This window comes from Stigmatopora argus, chromosome 5, assembly GCF_051989625.1.
Source record: "Stigmatopora argus isolate UIUO_Sarg chromosome 5, RoL_Sarg_1.0, whole genome shotgun sequence".
NCBI lineage: Eukaryota > Metazoa > Chordata > Actinopteri > Syngnathiformes > Syngnathidae > Stigmatopora > Stigmatopora argus.
This window is the reverse complement of record NC_135391.1, coordinates 8,044,037-8,062,240: the sequence shown is the minus strand read 5'-3', so window position 1 is coordinate 8,062,240 and position 18,204 is coordinate 8,044,037. Positions and strand designations below refer to the sequence as shown.

The window sequence follows — 18,204 nt, the reverse complement described above, 5'->3', positions numbered from 1 at the left end:
GGTTTCGTATAGCACCTGGCACGTTTGTTGTATTTTGTTGCGGTATTTTAAGAAGAAAACAAAACCCAAACAAAGATTAGACTTGCTTCCTAAATCTAGGCAAGGACGTAACCCTTCTATTTTTTAGGTAGCGGGGGTTGATTCTTTGATACAGTCTTTGTCTCGCTCATGCTGCAGACTCAAAGTGAAAAAATACCTCATTTTGCATATTTTTACTTTTACTTTGATTGTTCAGCAATCTGACTGCTGGGGGCGGGGAGGTGGGCTTGCGTGGCGGATGATGAGGAGGGGATAGAGAGGGAGCTGGGCCTGTCATAACTGCATAATACACCCATTACTCCGGTGCAGCAGAATTACCATGGATGGAAATGGGATTTTGAAGATATATGGAATGTAATTATTGTCTACATATATGCATTGCCTTTTTACCCTCAAAAGAATCTTTGTGGTGATACATCCTGGTCCTTGTGATTTGGACATGTGCATTTCCATTTCTTTTTCATAGTTATATTTCCTTGAACCTTAAATGTTTTGTTTCCACTTTTTTTCCTCCAGAAAAAGAGTGCACGGTCTACTTCCCTTTCAAAGTGATGGTTCCATGCTTCAGCACCTCCAAAGCATATTCTCTCAGGTATGAACTATGTGCCAGACATCATCTTTACTATTGGAAGGATACAGCAGGAGTCAAAATTTGAATAGTGGTTCATCAATTACAACACATAAATCTCAATTGATGCTATAGATCACAACATAAACAAATAAATGTGCAGGATGTAGTGCAACTGCCCATTTATCAATAAAACTACTAGCAGCTTGAAACAAAGACACATACACAAAAAAACAGTGTGATACCAATGTGAACAGTTACTTGTTTTTAGCGAAAGGGGGTGCAAAATATTGTCCAAGTCTGTGTTTTAGCGACAACATTTGGATTGCGGATTTGCCTCGCCTTCTCACGGCAATGATAAAAATAGAAAGAAAAACGCAAACTTTGAATTCCGGGAACACATCGTTTGGAGGGCCCGATCCACAACCGTGTGAATGGAAATAGCAAAAGACTCTCTTTTTCAGCCTTTGGAATTTTGTTTTTATGCTGCTCCCCATTTTTTCAGTCTTTGCTGTTTTATCGTTTGAATGATGTTTCTGTAATTGTGATTGCGATGGTGCGCCATGCTTTGTTGTGTTTTCCTTATCTTCATTTTCACTGGTATCTTTGGTACTTCTAATTTGATTTTAGCTCGCAATTAGTTTTTTTGCCCGTTGCCATGTGTGTTTCTCATTTTGGGGGGATTTTTTTTTTTAAGTTTACATCTCCTACCCTGCCCCGCCCCACTTCCCTGCAGTTGCATCTGGACTCCTGCCTCACACTGCACCCATGCAATCACATCTCCGTAATGGCCATTTCTTGAACTGTGAAAGCATCTAGCAAGACCCAAACCCCTAAAGGAGCTATTGTGCACTCTCTTGACCAAATCACATATTCAGAGTGATCAAATTCAGTCACAGTGCTAAGGTAGCATTTTGAACATATAGTACTTGTTATAACAAACATGCACAGTAATTCACAGGAGTGCTAGAATTTCAATGTTTTATACAGAATACAATGGTACTATGTTCTTTTCGGAGTCTGTGTGTTATTATAACAAGCGTGCAGCTGAAGCATGCAAGAGGACATGAGGAACCTGAAGCAGTATGTATGGTTTTCAGTGTGGTGCACCTTAGGCGAGGGGCCTCTGCAGCCGGTTTTCTTTGGAAAGCACCTGGGTGTGAAAAGAGGGCCTCCCAGTCTGGCCTGAGAGCTTGAGTAAACAGAGGTCCAGCCTACACTGGACTGGACCTTTCCAAACAGAAACCATGAGTCAGCCCTGGGAACCGATCCACCTTCCTCATGCGGGTAGGATCAGCCAAATGCAGGCTCAAAATGAACATGCGATAGTGTCTGTGGAGGAAACATGATCTTACACGAGAAAGTTGCTATTCTTAGGATTGTGTGCTGATTTTAGATCCCATTGCAGAAAACAACTCGTTTGTTTAACATGCTATTTTTGTTTTGAAGAAAAGGTCCCGTAAACAAAGACGGCTGTCACAATTCTATTCTGCGTGGCTCTTTTTCTCAATTTTCTATCAAACAAACGGTGCCAACTGAACTAAAAGGCTGTGTAAGTGATAAAAGAAAATGTTTTTTGCAGCCGTCTTTATGTCAGTGCCTGGTTGAGTAGAAGTCTTTATTGTGACATTCAGGCAACTGGGCTCGGCAGAGAGGGAGGCCTTCCCCTCATTTCTGGTTTGTGTGAGTGGAGAGGAAAAGGCCTCACACTCCAATGAGGAATATTTATCTTTCCAGCTGGTTAGATGTATTAAATGACCATCCAGCAGAGAAGACATTAGGGAGGGAGGAAAATGAGAGCAGCTCGAGAGGGAGGAGAAAGTTTTGTGGAGAAAATGCGCCACAGTGAAACAGAGAGGGCTGGGACTGGAAAGATGCTTAACATTTCCCACTTAGAGGGAAATAAAACAGCAAGAATGACATTACCTCCCACTGTGGCAAATTTCATTGTGCCTTTGTCTTGCATCAGCACACAAACACGCAGGCAGCAAAACATGGAGAACTAATTAACTTCCTGACATTTACACAAATGTATTTTCAAAGTCAAAGCATATGTTAAATGCAAATCAGCAAACTGTTAAATGCTGAAATGTCTAAAGTTTTTCTCGTCACATTATCACATATACTAGGCGGCATGGTGGAGTATCGTTTAGCACGTCTGTCTCACAGTTCTGAGAGCAAAGGTTCAATCCCCAGTTGGTTCTGAAACTTCTTTTGTGGCATCTGCATGTTTTCCCCGTGCCAGGGCGGGTTTTCTCTGGGTACTCTGGATTCCTACCACTTCCCCAAAACACGCATTGTAGGCTGGTAGAAGACTCTAAATTGCCTGTAGGTATGAGTGTGAGCATGCATGGTTGTTGTCTCCATTTGCCCTGCAATTGATTGGCTGGCAACCAAGTCAGGGTGTCCCCCACCTGCTAGGATAGGCTGTAGCACCCTTGTGAGAATAATAATACATCAAATAATTATAAGGTGCATTATTACATCAATGGACAGATTTTGTTCTGTATCATTTATTTTTTGTTATATTTATCATTTATTTGATTCTTTAGAACAGGGGTCATCAACTCTTATACTCGAGGGCACCCATCTTGTCTGTTTTCCATGTCTCCCTCCTCAAACTCCCTTGAATCAAATAATGAATTCCTCAGCAATCTTTCCAGAACCCAAAAAGGGATATGAAAAACAGACTGGATTGAATTTTTTTAAGGATATCATACCATTTATTGTGTCTTATTTTGTCAAAGGGTGTCAATCATATGTATTTTGTCTATTTCTTGTTGGTTTTGGTTTCTATCCCATCCTGGGGTCTTCTGTATAATCAATATGTTGTACTGTATTTTCTGAAAGGTTTCAGATTTTATATAATTTTTCATTGTTGGCAGTTATTAATTGGCTCATTACCATTCCCTTTCATTCAGCAATTGTCCAATTTCTTTCAAAGGGATATACATGGGAATAGCCCTGCTAAGCATGTAAACCACATGCAAAGGGGTGTAATGACATCAAAGACCAGCCTCGTGAAATGTGATCCCTGAGTATTCAAAAAGGAATGTTGAATGTGTGGCAGCAATATATATGCGATTGTGGTTGTGCAAAGTGCAATAAGAGGGGGAGCTGAAGTCATGGAAATTTCCCTCTATAAATGTGAAGCATGACAATGGATTTAAAGCATCAGGGCCGCAGGATTATGGGGATCACATAAATCCCCCCTTTTGCCATAATTTTAGCAAACCGCATCAAACTCGGTGTTAAGGGTTAATAATCTAGTTCATCACCTCTTCCCCCTTGTTTTGAACCCAAAGTCAAATCCTTCGCATTAACATCCATAAGTATAAAACCAGTTGCCTACACACACACGCACTGTTGTGCAAATCCCGTGTCTGTGCACCTGATATCGTGGTGATGTTATAAGCCTTGGCAAGGTGTCATGGCGCAAACATCTACCGCCTCCCCGTAAATACCCAAACATTAACTACCTTAGACCGCGCCTTCCCACAGCCCTAACCCCTGCCAAAACTGCCGCATGTGGGGGAAGTTCTTTTCAGGGGAGCCAAAAATGGATTGACACGCTACAACAGACTCAGTGGCCCCCTATAATTCTTTCCCTCCTCACTTTATGAGTTCATGTGCACACGCTGGCTTCTCAACTCCTGGTCCTCGGCGGTACACGGTCGATTGGTCGCCGTTCTTTTGGTCGCCGATCTTTTGGTCGCCGGTCTTTTGGTCGCCCGGAAGGTTATTGATAATTACCATTTAAATCGTTGCTCAAATTCCCTAAATACAAACTGCGAATTACTATTTAGTCATACTTAATGCCCTATTAATTATTAGGCTAAAGAAAAGCTCCAAATTTCCCGGACTTTTATTGTTTTTTGTTGGAGAACTTGTTAAGACCCTGACTGACGTACCTTCCTAAGGGGATAACTCCTGTACATACAAACTCTTATACACTCACATGTCGGCTCAGTGAAACTGCTCATGGCCATTGTTGGCTTTTAGTGATGCGTAGACCGTGTTGTTTTACCTTGTTTTGTCACCGGTCTTTTGGTCGCCGGTCTTTTGGTCGCCCGGACCGCAACAACGGGCGACCAAAAGACCGCGACCAAAAGACCGGCGACCAAAAGACGGCGACCAAAAGACCGGCGACCAATCGACCGCACACGGTCCTCGGCCTGCCTTCATTTTAATGTTTGTTGAATCAACAATCAACACTTTACTCATGGTGCACTTTATTTTCCTAATGTGGAAAGAGCGTTGTGTCACAAGAAGCTCTGCGCCCCTCGCTTCTATTAGCCGACTCACGGAGGGAAGGCGGGGATAACGTATAAGTCGACGGGATTTGGAGGCAACAAAGCATCAGCTAGAAGAAATCCCTCCCAGCCTTGGTGCCCCACCTCAGACCTTCACTGCTCTTTTGCTTCTAGGAGTTAAGTGAGCTAAATTGCCACCCAAGTGAGGCGATGTTCATATCCCTTGCTGCTCTACAATTCTCTTGTATCCATTCTATTAGCATCATCAATCATTTTCACTTCATCTACTATTATGATGATTAATGAAGACTATACGTCCTGCAACCAAGGGGTCAAATCGTGTAAAGACAACCTTATTTTCATTTTGACAGTCTAGATTATAGCATTATAGGTCCTGAATCTGCGGAAATCGCTTGAATCTGACATTCTACATTCAACCGAGCACAGTAAGTGTATCCTGTCTATAATTTGCATTTCAAAGGCAATATCACGGTCATGAGTTTGATGGCTGGTCTTATACAGTAGCCTATAGGGTGTTGAGCAGCAAGTAAATCCATGCGATTAATCAGGTATGAAGCTTAAACATAATAATAACCCCTTTTATATTAATGTGCAGCTCATAGCTTGAACAGCTCAAGGAAAGGCCATTTGTCACAGCTCCCCACCTAGTCACAATTAAGCAGTTGCCAATTACCGTAGCCGACACCCCCAACCTCCATTCTCCTGGATAGCAAGTGTAATCACAGTCCTGTCTCCTCTCCTCTTCGTCTTCTGTCTGCTTCTAGGTGATCATGTCTTGAGGCAGTGACTTTCATTTTGGAACTTGATGAGTGGTATGTTACAAGCAGTCACATGATTTCCAAGCACGTCCAGAAATGACATGTTTGCTTGCCACTTTTAATTTCATAATCATCTCCATGAAGGATTTCAAGGTTCAGATTCTAGAGTTGTTGTTTTGAAACATTTTTTGAGGTGAACTTTTCGACTCTTTCATGAAAATAATAGCAAACTGACAGATTGAGTAATTGCAATAGATACCTTATTTGAATTCAGCCGCTTTCAGATTTTTTTCTTTCCACGAGGGATACTTTAAAAAGCTGTCACGCATCCCATCCACAACCAATGCCCCCTCCTTCGTTTCCCTTTCATTTCTTGTTCTCCTCTTTGTGATATCCTCTAATTTTGCTAGGGCCCAGTTGAATTTGTCGCAGCGCGTGGGCCCGTTTGATTTCATTAAAGTGAATATTTAAGCATAAAAAATTGTTTAATCGTTTCATGTCATTAGGAGATGGATTTCATTTTTGCATACATCTGCATTTTTCCCTCACAAATGAAACTTGGAAATTATGCAAATGTAGAGGCCCAGGTTATGGCAGAGGTGTTTCTTGTCATCACTTTTGCAGAGCTGGGGTGCCAGCAACATATGGATGTCTTGAGGATGCAGGGAGGAACGGGTTGAGGTCTGGGGATGTTTCTCACTTTTTACATAAAAAAAAAACTACACAACAACACCAAACTATACCACTGAATCTACTTGCTTCATGTCCCACCAAATAGCCGTAATGAAAAGCCGTCATCACAATTACTGGATTCTGTAATTACCAAGCTCTTCCCCTGTGGATTGGGGATCCTTTGCTGATAAGTATTGTATAGTGAGTGAATGAAGATATAAAAGGCAACACTGTTCTTTCAACTGTAGCTTCTGCATGTGTTTTTATCAGCTGTTCCTCTACTGTTGCCCACATGAATAAGCACGGCCGCTAATGAGGCAGTAATTAGCAATAGCTCAACGCTTCTTCGCCATTGCTTCTTGCATTTATCGCTCTGCACTGTCATTTTCTCATGCCGCAATTTCAAGCATCAGAGCTAAATTAGTTCCGGCACATTTAAAGTGGGCTTGCAAGGAGGAATACAAATGTGATTTGCGTTTAGTAAAGGTCTCATTCTTTAAATATTTCTAATTGTTCTACATTATTTTTCGTGAAACTAAATCACCTTCGTTGAATGAAGGAGCCTGGCATGCCCATCACGCTAACGAACGTGTGGATAAAAATAAATTGGCTCTGGTAGCGTGAAATCCTCAAATGTTGCCACAAAATGCTTCTTCACACTGGAAATTGTTGCTACACAAGTATTGGCATTCAAAAAAATCTGACTTTGGTATCACATCCTGTGGTGTGAACACAGTTTTTGTCTGGTCTCGGGCTCAATTCTCTCTTGATCTTGTGTTGATCTCAGTCTTGATTTTGACCATCAAAAGTATTGATTTCTGCTTAGAGGAAAGTATTGCTTCTTTTTTAGTCGCGGTCTTGGACGCAAGGTTAAATCTGCCAAGGGAATAAGTTAAGCTGTAATGAGGGAAGGTGAGAATCCAGGGACGAGTAATACTTTCTCACATGGCATAGTTTTCTAGATTCTGTGGGAATGTCAAAGGTCGTTTGCTGCTGGAGTCTGTCATCTACATTTGACGGACCATGACCGCATAAATATTGATAGAGATGTCAACATTTTTGTTTGTTTGCTGTATGCACATAAGGATGGTGAGAAACATAATTATGATACAAAACTGTGTTGAATGGGAAAGTGAGTGGATTGATGGAGCTTTACACTCACTGTATTGAATTATTTTCTACGTGTATGTGAAAGAAATTGGTGCAGAAAGGGACTGGGAATTATATTTGTGTGTGGTTCACCAGTCACCTTGTTACTGTTCCCCACAATCACAGAAAAGTGACTTTGAAAGATTGTGACAAACCATTAGCTTCATACTATATGGTAGTGGCTGAGCAGCATTATTCTGCTGTAACAAATTAGACAGCAACAGTGCCAAAAGGGCCTGGGCTAAAAATGAGGGTCCTGTAGTGACTTTGCAGAGTGGCACAGCCCTGATGACACTTGGGCCCTGTGGCGGGGAAAGGGGTAATAAATCACGGGCAGTGGCAGTCAGATAAACGGTGTGCTGGAGCTTATTGGGCGGAGGAACTATTGTGACGAGTCCGTGATGGCGACCTGTGTGAATAAGGGTCAGCACTCCATAGAGGCGAACCATAACAGCTCTCTGTGTCTTAATTTACCCTGAAAAGTCATTACAGCAACTCAGCAGGCTTCTTCCTGACCCTGTCCTCCCTTGCCTTGCTCTCCTTCACTCAGAGAGAAACAGTCGTTCTTCAGGACCTTGATGGCCTTATAGCCAAACTCTGAAATGAGCTCTCCAACAATAATGGTGGGTTCAGTTCGAGAGTCCTTGGTGATGGTATCTTGAAACGGAACACCTGTGCTGGCTGTTATATACTCTTGGTCACAGTGTATTTGTTGAAACTGTGTACTATTTAGTTGACATTCTTCATGTTGACAATCATATGCTTATTTTGTTCACCGTTGTTCATAATTGTTTTTAAGTAATTCCGAAAGTGAAAAGTATTTTTCTTGTTAAAGATGGCTAATAATAATTTAGCTGCATGCATAATATTAATAACGCTCATTTACCATAATTATGTGTATTGCTGTGTTTAACTTAGTGAATGCATTTACCAATGACTTCTTTCTTAAACAGTATATATTGCATTAGCTATACTGTCAGTTATTTTATAGATATCATATTTTTCGGACTATAAGTCGCAACTGAGTATAAGTCACTCTAGCCAAAGCATGTACAATTAAAGGGAAAAAAAATATTGTTAGAATTCTGTTTTTTTAGTGAATATTTTCAAAAGTTTAAAAACTATTTACTCTATAGCTGTATAACATGTACTAGTTAGTAGCCAAATCCAGTTGAACTGAGTAGACCGTTCTCAATATGATATGGAAGTCAATCCTTGTGTGCAAAATTGTACATATGGCCCTCACATGCCACTTGAATGACACCTGTCCAATGACAATATCAGCTGCCAGCATGCCATGAACACCCTACGCAGCTCCACCTCCAATGTCTCCCTCAAGCTTCTCTTCTTGCTCCTTTTCTTTTCCAGAGTGGTCCATGTCATGGCCTCTTCCTTTTCCCATCGTTTCATTTCAAACCTCTCCTCTACCCTCATCTCAACACCTTCCTTCACAGGCGAGCATTTCCTTCCTATAACCTGACTTGTGATTCAATAGCACTGCTGTTTGTGCACTACCTCCCACTGGACAATCACACTGTGTGGCTGAGCGGGTGGGGGATGTAAGGGTTCCATTTTCTATTAGAACAAAACATGCCTGTGGGGCCAGCAGGCGTCAACTGGAAATGCAATCTGGGCCTTTGAGCTGACACCCCAGGTGGGGTAGAGGTGTGGCAGAGGGAGTTGGGGCAACTGTTGTGTGGTGCGACTAGAATGAATGTTATCATCCTCTAGAGAGCTCATGCTGTCTCCCCAGGCCTCTTTCCTCCTTCTAACATGGAGGTTTTGGAGATAAGCAGCCCCAATGACTGGCCTTTCCTAGTGGCCACTAGTGCTGCCCCCCAAACACCACCCCGCCCCCCCAAAAAATAAAATAAAATTGAATGCTGATCAAGGACCCAAAGCTTTAATATGTACAGTATATTGTACATGTAGTAACATACTGCAAGAATATCATTCTAACAACGTCCACAGGAGAAAAAATAAAATAAAATAGAAAAGACCGAAACATTTACTGTTGGTCTCTGGGTGTGAATGCAGATTGGGAGTTCCTGGACATGCATAATTCACCACACGGGAGATGGCGGACGAGGGTGGAAAGTGAGGGGATAGATGGGATAGAAAGAGGTGGAAGGAGGAAGGGATGGATGGATGGATGGATGAATGGAGGAAGAGGAAAATGAGCAGTGTGTCTCAGGCAGCGTCAGCGTCTACAGTGAGGAGGTAATTAGGGAGCTGTCACTTGTTCCTGTCAGGCACCACTCCCACTGAAACATCGGATGTGGGTGTGTGTTGGGTTGTTCTTGTGGGGGAGGGTCAAATAGCTTTAAGTGTGCCTGTGTGTCTATGTGTTTGCGTGAGAGGGAGAGCGAGTGAAAGAGAGAGAGTGAGAGAGAGAGAGAGCGATAGAGTGAGACAGAGAGAGAGTGAGACAGAGAGAGTGAGACAGAGAGAGAGAGAAAGTGTGTGTGTGTGTGTATGAAGGAGAGAGAGCATGTTGAATTCAAATGCGTTGGGGAGATAAAGCAAGCAAAGTAACAGACGTACTGCAAAGCAAATGTCATAATAGTTGATGAATATGAGTCTGAAGTACATTGCTCAAAGTATTAGAGGAGCTAGAAAGAGGAAAAACTCACCCTGGGGTGTTTGGACAGGTTGTTTTCACAAGATAATGATATTTGAGGGAAAATACTTACTGCAGCATAGGGGAGTAGTGGTTAGTGTGACTGGCTCACCATTGAGAGGTTCTCACATTGTCCTCATCCCTTCTCAAGGAACTTTGGCTTCTCAGCCCATCTTGCATGTTAGGTGAAGACTTTCGAAATTGACCGTGGGTATGGTCAATCTTTTGCTAGCCACTATACACTTTGACTCACATTGTAGGCACCCTGTTATTTAATCCAATGCTTTATCAAGAAGAAATTTGTTTTCCAGAGGAAAATAGTATTTTGATTAATAGGTTATTGTCATATAATGCTATTGTTTTGTCACTGAACCCTGCATACTACACTATTTGACAGGAAAACCACAAGCAATGATGTACTCAAAGTATAAATAATAAGAATACAAATAAAACAAGCACCTTAACACGTTTTTATTTTGACCATAATACCATTGAAACTGTCAATGTAAAGTGAGCTTTTTATCAAATTAAATCTCATTAAGTAGTATACCCATTTTTAATGTTCATGAATGCGTGTCAAATCAGGATACAACATTACAGCATTCCCATGTGATATTTTGTGTAAAACATAATACATGTGAGCACTATTGACACTAGGCTTCCATAAATATTCTCAGCAGTCAGTGCGTCACTCTCAACTCTGTGCATGCTGATTTACCTCTCCTGACAAAATAACAATATCCTAATGCTTAAGCAATCTAGCTGTCAAATCGGTGCGGACAACAGGAATATATTTGGTAGACTCTTAGGACATAGGATGTAGGAGCGCACTTAGTGCAGGTATGACACACATGCACACGCACACCTACACTCACACCGAGGCAATGCATGGGTATTTAAAGCGGTGAATGCCTTTATTATCTACAACCCTCAGGAGACAGTAGCACACCATATGAGTGAATCAGTGTGGGCCCGTCTGTGGAGTTTTCATTGTGACAGCAGCACTCATACCACTCACTGGGTGTTCCAATTAAAACCCACCCCTGCCAGCAGAGCCTCGGCACTCCAACAATACCGGGCTCTCCCACACACACACTCGAGGAGCACGCATGTGCACGCATACACATGTTGCTGACAGACCACAAACACAGTTGGGCTGGCGATGATGGATGATGTGCGTAGCGTGGCTGGTGGTACAGACTTTGGCTAAACAGCTCAGGTCTTCACGAGAGGTTTCTCCACAGGCAGGCGTTGGACTTCTTCCTGTCAGGTCCTCCAAACAATTACCTAACTTAGTTCACAGTGGAAAAATGTCTGAAGGAATATTGGTTCACTGGTAAATATACATCCACGCATGTTCAACAATGTATTTTTGGGTGGCCGTGCAAAAGGATGTCTACTGCTGCTGTCATTTTGAGTGTAGTGCAAGGGGGTCCAAACTGCAACTCGGGCCACTGTGGTTGTAGGTTTTTGCTCCAAGCGATCCAGCCCAGACCTTTTAACCAACTTGGTTTCAGCTGAAACAACCGGCACCTGATTACAAGGTGTTCTCCTAGCATAAAAACCTGCGCCCGTTGCAGCCTTTTGCGGAATAGTTTGGACACCCCTGGCTTGGCGTTATGTGCTGTACCACTGCATTATCAGTGGCAGTGATCAATATGTAGTTGACTTTTAGACAACATGAAGTTGTAAATTGACCATGAAATTCCATTCAAACAGAATGGAAACAAATACAAGCCCTTTCCATTAATATGAGCATGATAACAATTTGTTCCATCCTTTATACATTAGTTTAGAAGCTGCCAACTCTCTGTAAACAAGGCAATGACAGAGTGAGATGTGCCATTTCCCCTGAGCTGGCCCAGAAAAGACTCATTAGGGTACTTCAGAAGTACTTGCACTGCAAGGCTCTGGCATCAAACACATCACAAGATCTAATAAATACATTATTTAAGAGCTATGCTCCAATTACTAATTGATTAGAGTCGAGCACCTCATCAATAACACAGAAACGGCTCCCTTCAAGTCAAAATCTGCATGATTTATACATGAAAAGATTTTTAAAGTGATAATTTATCTGCTAATATTGTATAAATTTTTCAAATAATGAAGTATTTAGTCCCAATTTTATAAGTGAATATCTGTGTATGTGGGAAGTAGTTCAGTAAAGTGTTCAGGCCAGAGAAATACACTCTCTCTGGAAATCAATACCAAGGAGGCAGAAACACTTCAGTCAAAGTCAACACATCCAAGCTTGTTTGTTTTTTATTTGCATCCTCACAACTTTATGGGGTGCTACATTTATTTTCCTGTGGAAAACATCAGCCAGTTCATCTAGCGATATAAAACCCATCTAATTTAACTTCACATAATGAGATACCTGTCATTATATTGGATGATTATTTTAAACAAAATCACAAACCTGTAGTGAGACCTTTCCTCAGCTCCAAAGAAAACACTGTCATATTATTATAACATATATTACAATTAAAATCTAAATGTGCAACCATCCATTGATTCCATTAGTCCAGTACGAGGGTGGAAGGTGGGGTAAGAAATAATCTTTCCACCATGGCCAAACCGTAGGATAACTCGTACGTCCCTCCATGACTCAACTGAATAAGCGTATGATTTGAACAAAGTAGTCATTTTGAATGAACACAAGGGGAAGTAATTGTCGTGTGAAAATTATTCTAGTTGTTGGATGCTGTGAATGAAACATTAAAACCAGAAGTTAACTGTGATATTTCAGATGAGGGAGGGACATTAAAAGTAGGAATGTGTCTATGATGCCTATTCTTAGAGTTGCCAGAGCTGAGCTCCACATGCCACGGGGGGTTGTCACTTTCCAATGAAGAGACAGGCCATGCATATGATAAAATCCCCCAGCAGCTACTGCAGTGCCCCACGGATGCTAATGCTAATCACTGCCACTGGTATTGCCTCCCTCCCATCCCCTCAGCCCCCTTGCTCGTAGACTGTCAGCTCACTGAGCAGGCTCCAGACACACACTCACACCGCAGCAGAATACGCTCTGTCAGTGAGCGCCACCCCGGGAGGGGTGGATAGTGGATCATTTCTGTCCAGCTAAGAACACACACAGCCTGGCATGCCAGCCAGTGTGTGTCCCTCTTTCTTGCTTTGTTTATGGGGGGGACTAGGGTTAGGTGTGGACCCACCTTTTTGCCTCTTGCATATGCATCTCTGTTGGCAGATGAATGTAAACCCACATTTTATAATGACACAAATGTGCAATGCTTCTTTAAATATAGGCATATCGTTCATCTGCTAATGAGCCGAGGGAGATGAGCCTGTTGAATATGATAATTTGCTGCCGTATTAACCTTCACAAGATCACTTAGAATGTTGGACTGTTTATGTGTTTTCGGCACATGCATATTTACTTGTTTCTTTTCAGATTTAATACTTTGGCTTTCACCTCCGTGTAAGAGTTTATTTGAGGAAACAATACACAGTTTGAATTTCATTCCATAGAAAAGCATAAATACCCCCTCCTTTTTTTTCATTTCTTGGAATAAATACCTTGTCTAGAGGTTTCACCCTAAAGAGTGAATTTTGTGGATGATGCAGATGCTCCAGTGGTTTGGCGTCCTTGTCTGCAACATGTAGTCGATGTTGGGCGGTTCATATAGATGAGGAGTGACAAGGTCAAGAAGTGAGGAGGTGTCTGTCATAGAAGGCTATGCCTTTGACCTCATGTTCTCATAATAAGGGGTAAGGACTCTGTTCTGTCACTCTTAGGTCAGGTGACAACACAGCATACATGGATTGGCACGATGAGACAACAGAAAAAAGGCACCCATAGCATAGAAACGTAAAGAACATAAAATGGCATAAATGGCTCATACACTGTTGTACACGAACATTTAGGACTTTGAAGGACTGAATTTGGCAAGTTGCTTTCCTCTAAACTTCACATTCAAGAGCCCATAGCCATATTTAGCACTGTCTTCTGTCCTTTGCAATAACTACGTCCATTTAATATTCGTATTGGCACACATTAAAAGCGGTGGCTGAAAAATGGAGGTATGCCATGTGCCCAAAAGTAGCATTAGTCATCGGAGTCATGCTTCACTGCGCAAAATACAATCGCTCATATATTATATTAAGTGCCACCCAATGACAATTACAATTGAGATGGAAAGGAATAGATGGCAGCGATTTAATTTAACATCCAATTATTACAAGTTAGCAGCCCTTGATCAATGTGATAAAATTCACAATCAACGTTGCATGTCACACAAGAGGTGGGGGGCTTACATCCATTTAGACGGGAGGGGGAACTTGGGGTACTGAGTTCTAGGAGGGGATTAATACATGTCCCAAATCTTCTGGTATGAGTCGCTCGACACGCTCACATTTTAGGGCTTTGGAAAGACTGTGTAATACAAAATAACAACAGCCTTTATTAGTTAGTGCATTCCCTTTTGTATTTCAACCTGCATCAGCGTGTGGCTACATCATCCTCTAAAGGTTAAACAGACTACAAGTTCATGATATGCAGCCTGTCATTTTGAAGGCGGGAGTATCTTTTACATCCACGGTAGATCAATTCACAACAGGCCTGCCACAGCATCCCAGCATCCATGCTATTGATTATCAGTGCCACAACAATAAACCAATATGACATGTAGCCAAGTTTGTTGCACCACAGGAAAATTAGTCATAAAACCGATGCCAGGGCCGATTAATTGCGCTGTTTACAAGGTGGGGGATCTGAAGATTATTTCCGCTGCTAAAAGGGTTTGGCACGGCCTTGAATATAGCTGCATTGCTTAAGACTGGGGCATATTCTAGGAGGATCATCGTTATACTAGCTAATGAGGCAAATTACGGCGATAAAGTCGATGATCCTGGCTGCAATTATCATGAAGATGAGGAGGAAGTGTGGAATCGTTTTCTATTGTTCAGAAGGAAAAATGGGAAAGCTGCCAAACTCCACCAAAGTTTATTCTCTTGCATTAACTGTAGGATGGGACTTATAGTGATAAGCTTCTGTGAATATAAACTAAAGACAAAGTGCTCAGCTAGTGCATCAAAGCATAGAAAAGTAGAGTAGAATCCATTTAGTAATTAGGTAAATCTGCATATCGCCATTTGCCACTATAAGTATAGTGTAGCAATGTTCAAGACAAAATTCCATTCAGCTTGATCAGGGTTTGCAGTCATCGTGAAATAATCAAAACAAGGCCGCAAGGCGGTTAAATCCTAATTCAAATATATATGCTAATTTGCCTGGATTAAAATGATTAATCTATGTAAATTATGCATCTCCTTTTAGTGTTGCTCCTGTTGTTGTTTTTCGTTTTTGCTCGGTCGATCACGGGGATCAACGAGATAGTAAACGTCCATATTTCTGTGAGCAGAAACATAATGTCTTATTTATATTTTTCTTTTTTAAATAATCTTCCTAATCATTCTTCTTTTCTGTTCCCGTGACTACAGTTTTATTATTATTCACATTGGCTTTTCTGGTATACTGGCAGACTTCAGGTCAGTCTATTATCTCACACACAAGCACACTTCGTTTTCTGTTTTTCATCGTCACACAAGCCTCACCTTCCTTATCCTTGGATCTTCAACAATATTTGGTAGGAACATCATTTTGGAGGAGCTAAATACCCTATAAAAATATGAATGCATTTATAACGTTTTATTAACACCTATAAGGCGTTGGTCATAACTTTTTTTATTTCCTCCCCTCTTTAAAGTTATTTGCTCTGTGACGGGTAGAGTGCACATAATTTTCTATATGTTGCAAATTCACTGATCCATTTACACTTATTAGGAAGATAAATCGATCTCCTGTGTGGACATACGTTACTTTATAGCCACGTCCCATTGGTTTCATGCTTTTATTTCCATAGGGCTGTGTCACTTAATTCCCTATTGGCAATAATGTGATTCTTCCTCAGAAAAAATGAAAGATCAATATCCTCTCAGGCCTTTGAGTTGAGGAGAAAAAGAGGGGGAAAAGGCCATACACTTCAACCCTGTTGATATATGTCACTGTAAGATGGTCTCAGTGATAATGAAATAGTTGAGAACGTATATTTTATGAGTCAATGAGTTAGTTTCTATTAGGTTTCCACCATATTCCCTACAGGCCATTGTCAAAGCTAAACTATTAGTGCCTTCTGTAGGTAACATTAACCTTTCTACACAGACTTACCAATCTTTCATCACGATCCTTAGTCTTGCTGACCCGCACATCCAAGTATTGCTTCTTCTCAAAGGCCTTTTAAACATATACATACGTTATAAAAATGATCAGGCACAAAGTCCATCACTGGTTGCATTTGCGCCAAACTGGCAATCTTATTAATTGCAACCATAACCTGTCTAGAGGGAACTGAATGTGTTCAGTTGCTTTCTGCTCCTGTAAGCCTGCATTTGATCCATCCTACCGTAGAAAGAATGTCGACTCTGACGCTGGGTTAGATGCTTGGAAGATGAGCTGAATGCTCAATGGGACGTGCAGGTGATCAAATGACACATTTTTCAAAGTGATTCTCATCAGGTGGTGCCCTAAATCCTATATGCCATTTGAAGTGGAAAAAAAGCAATTCCCAGAAATTGGAGAAAACAGGAACGGTCATTAGGAGGGCTAGACATTCCTTGAACTGAATATGCATATTTTAAACACATAAAAAGGCATACTGCGGCTGTCGTTGACAGTGATTGATGAACGAGATCAGCTCTGAGAATTAACTGACCACACAGTAACTTTGGCATATTACCACTTAGAACACTGAAACACAGGTAACATTAACAATCTTCTTATGACTACAACAAGTTTAATAACATTTAATTAATTAACTAGTTAGCTGGTGTTTACTGTACTGTTGTGGCTATACATGATTATTCAGGGCAGCAATCCCAATTGAAAACAGTTGACTATTGTTGGCAATTGCAATGAATGAGTTGATGTAGAATAGAAAGTTGTTGATTAAAAAATAAGAATAAAAAAATAAATCCTGGACTAAGTGCTCTAAAACATAAAAAAGAGCAGTGTTAGGATATTTATGCTAAGTATTGAAATTAGTTCCCCAATTGGCAATAATGTGATTCTTATTTATATAAGTTATTTATTTGACACATTTTTACTTATTTTTTTACTTATTTATATAAGTTTTTAATGTTTCAACATTACCCTATGGGAGTAGTATACATGCAAGTAGAAGCTTTGTGTATTTTGTCTTGAGGTTGATTGTTGTGGTGGAACCCATGGCTGCTGGCCTCCCTAATGAAGGTGTGCGTAATAAAATCAGTGCGGCGGTGTCCTCGTCTGCGTCCTGCCTCTCTCAAACTCCATCTGATTGAAAATGGAACAGCTGTGATGATTTAATTTACATGTTAATAACCAACGGGCCTCCAGAAAATCGTCCAATAAATGCCTTTTTATTACCGGCTGTATCTCCTGCGACGCAGGGGAATGAGTGTGAGAGGGTGTTGGTGTGAGGTGTGAAGAAGAGGTGTGAAGGGGTGGGGGGGTAATTAATTGTTTTAAGTGATTCTATTAAAACAAAAATGATGTGATGGTGTGTGCTGTGGACTAGTTGGCATAGAGTAGTGTGTCTGAGATTGCAGTCATTTGGTGGTGGTGTGTGGAGGGGGTTCTTTCCCTTCTCCACCACGAATTTCATATTTTCATCGTCTTATACTCGCCTGGCTTTTCTAGATATCCTGCTTTTGCTTTGGCGGAGGTGTGTAGTGATTAAATGCAGCTATATGAACATGCTGATTCCATTAAACACTTATGTATTTGATCTTTCACAGTGGGATGCTTTTTTCTTCTGACACGTTGCCTGATGACACAATAATTTGGGAATGGACTTGTTTTATTGCATGTTATTAGCATCTCCAACCTCATATTTTATTATGATCATCATCATTATGGCTGTCTTTACAACTCTCTTCATCTGGGACCTCAGAGTTCAATCATTCAGTAGCTGCCATATTGTTGTTTACGCACCAACAATATTTGGTAAGGGAAACAACTACTTAGAATGCCACATTATGTGGATATGCTTTAACTGGAATGCTGTAGTGCTGGATATCAGTTTCCAACATTCCAAAGACATCAGATACTCATACCTCTCA

At 41.1% G+C, this 18,204-nt stretch overlaps 1 long non-coding RNA gene across 2 annotated transcripts in view; it reads left to right on the top strand.

Annotated features, from left to right (window-relative positions):
- Positions 1-18,204, top strand: part of LOC144075029 (uncharacterized) — a 150,744-nt gene that overhangs the window by 72,646 nt on the left and 59,894 nt on the right. For both annotated transcript variants that reach the window (XR_013300450.1, XR_013300451.1), the window contains exon 4: positions 556-631. This is a non-coding gene — a long non-coding RNA (uncharacterized LOC144075029). The remainder of the gene's footprint in view (positions 1-555; positions 632-18,204) is intronic.